Here is a 2841-nt window from a genome sequence, read left to right as displayed (position 1 = left end):
CCCGGAGGCGTGTTTCCAGGGATCAGGGGCCGGGCTGCTGGGGGAGGCTCCCCACGCAGGGCCCGGACTGCTGCTTCCACACCTCAGGTTCCAGGGCACGGGGCTGAGGACTGCCAGGATGCAAAGAGGGGAGGAAGCCAGATCCCCAAAGATCTATGCCCCCCATATCAGAGAGAGGAGAACTCTTTCCTGGGAATCCTAGTCACGGCGACACTGGGCTGCTCTGGGTTGTTAGGATGGCTGGCCGGGTCCCAGGGTGAGCACATGGCTCGGGCCAGGCGGGCTGGGGAAGGTGGCCGGGGCAGTGGCACTGGCTAGGGCCTGACGAAGCAGCAGCCCACGCCAAACAGGGTCACTCAGCCTCCTCTTCCAGAGGGAATGCAAGACTCCTCATAGGGCTGAGCGCAAACCCCGTTTCCCCACCCGGACTCCGAGGTCATCGGCTCCTCCTGGGGGAGCCCGGGACTCTAGCCTCAGCTACTGGAAGTGAGAGCCTGGGGCCACCAGGGACCTGAGGTCAAGGGGGGGGCTTTCTCTTTCTGGCCTCAGGTTCTCAGGGCGCCCTTTCCTAGATTCAAGACCCAGGAGACCTGACCAGAATTGGCAGAAAACCAGAGAGAGAGAAAGAGAGAGAGAGAGAGAGAGAGAGAGAGAGAGAGAGAGAGAGGAGAGTAAGTGCATGAGAGAGAGCAGGAGAAAGCGAGGGGGGTGGGGGCAGGAGGAGGAGAGAGAGAGAAACTGCCCGGGGAGCCTGCCTGCGCCCTGCGCCCTTTCCTAGATTCAAGACCCAGGAGACCTGACCGGAATTGGCAGAAAAACGAGAGAGAGAGAGAGAGAGAGAGAGAGAGAGGAGAAAGCGAGGGGGGGGCAGGAGGAGAGAGAGAAACTGCCCGGGGAGCCTGCCTGCGCCCCAGTGCACTCCCACTGGGTGAGCGCTTGTCATCCACCGACCTGCTTTCCCACAGGCTCACTCCCAGGGCATCTGGGCCGTGACTGACGTGAGCCAGAGACAGGCTTCCGCCGTCTGCAGCGAGACACGAGCCTCTCCCAGCTCCAGTGCCTGCAGACTCTCAGGAGCTCCCCAGGCCCCAGTCACCTGAGCTGTCCCACAGCCACTGTGTGGCGGCCATCCAGACACCGCACTCACCCACCACACACCCATGATCCTCAGCCACGCCTGCAGCACCACCGACCGCAGGGAGCCCACCCCTAAACACGCTAAATACATGTATGTCCCCAACTCCTCCGTGCCTGTCGCGGGCTGGCCACGCTGCATGAGACACTCGAGCCCTAGGCATGAGGGTAACACCTGCTGCTTCTGCCCAAGATCTGCCATGTCACCCATCTTCTTCTATTCGTGCCTCGCGGAAGCCACGGGGGGGGGGGCCCTCTGTGAACTGTGGCACCGAATGGGGTGTCCATCTTTATTTATTCGAAGAATGTGCTAGAAGGGAATTCCACAAAAGGCCTGACTGCCAAGGGCAGTAGGGTGGGGACCATCCCTAGCTCATAAGGAGTCTGGGACTGTAACTGAGAATATCTGCCCCCAAGAAGACCCACCACTATAAAAATGGAGACGGGGCGCCCGGAGCAAACTCGCCACCCGCTAGGTCCCAGCCCCGACGTCAGGGGTACCGAGCACCCAGGCAGAGTTCCTTCCAAAAGGCCCCTCTTGGAATCTCAGTAAATCCACTCAATATGTTCCAGGACGGCGGGTATTCAATAAAAGAAGTCAGTGAAATCTCCAACAATAAGCTCATTCAACACCATCTCTTCTTCTGCCCCCATCTGCGGACTTGAATCTAGTTCACATGAATCAATCCTGTTGTGTAAAAACTGGGGGAGAGAGGACGGGGGTGGAGGATGGAAGGAAATGGCAGGAGTCCACTTGTTGGTCTCACAGGAAGGCGAAGGCCGTCCTCAGGCCCCAGAGGATGCCAATGTGCCAGGGTGGTCCTGGGAGATGGTGGCGACAGTCTGCTGCCCAGGTAGAAAATGGGCGTGTCTGGAATTTCCCCGCCTGTGCACTCCTCCGCAGTGTCTCCTCCGCAGCCCTCCCATCCTTGCCCTCCAATGAGGAGTGCGCCCTCAGGATAGCCCTTCTGAGGTGGACCATCCACAAGCCAGGCCTGGCTGGGCACCAGGGAAGTTGCACTTCAAATAGGCACAAAAAGTACTTCTTGCCTCCCCTCGCACCTCCATGCCCACCCCCCCAAAGCTGAGACCATTTAGAACTAAAGGCTGCACCAGCTACCACTCTGCACGTGTTCCTGAATCCCCAAGAAGAGGTGGAGTAGACCTGCCTTTATGAGTGATGATGAGTGACTTGTTTGCAATGAAGAAGAGTCGCACGTGTGAAATTCTGTGCAATTCCTGGTTGAAAGCGATCCGGGCCCACATGGTCCTCGTGGATGGAAGGTCTGCGGCCTTCTCACAAGCTGCACTTAAGGAAGATGGGAAGACACATCCAGCTCTCCGGGTCACAGTTCCCCCAGTTCCCCTGAAAAGCCAATGCCACCTGGGTTTTTTTCCTTTTTTTAAACGGAAACCACCAAGATCTTCAGATTCCACTGGGACCGCCCTTCCTCGTCCTCGGATTCCACGTCCCGACTCTCGGACAGGTGCGGCAGGGCTGGTGACTGCCTGGAAACAGGAGGGCTGATGCCTTACACCACGTGGTCCGAGGTGCGTTGTTTTGCTAAATCATGGGTTCCTCCCTCTCAAAATCAGTCCCAGCTAGCTAGCATAGTCAGACTGCCAGACACAAAACGTCAGCCAGGCAACAGCATGGTGCAGACTCGGGTTCTTAATTTCAATGCAATAACTTTGTTGTTGGGAGGC

At 58.0% G+C, this 2841-nt stretch overlaps 1 long non-coding RNA gene across 1 annotated transcript in view; it reads right to left on the bottom strand.

Annotated features, from left to right (window-relative positions):
• Nucleotides 1-1410: 1410 nt before the first annotated feature.
• LOC106727526 overlaps nucleotides 1411-2841 on the bottom strand; it is a 4426-nt gene continuing 2995 nt past the window's right edge. The window contains exon 2 of the long non-coding RNA XR_001363753.1: nucleotides 1411-2643. This is a non-coding gene — a long non-coding RNA (uncharacterized LOC106727526). The remainder of the gene's footprint in view (nucleotides 2644-2841) is intronic.

Source organism: Myotis brandtii, unplaced genomic scaffold, assembly GCF_000412655.1.
Source record: "Myotis brandtii unplaced genomic scaffold, ASM41265v1 scaffold441, whole genome shotgun sequence".
Classification (NCBI taxonomy): Eukaryota; Metazoa; Chordata; class Mammalia; order Chiroptera; family Vespertilionidae; genus Myotis; species Myotis brandtii.
Note: the sequence above shows the minus strand (reverse complement) of the source record. Positions and strands in the feature narration are given on the sequence as shown.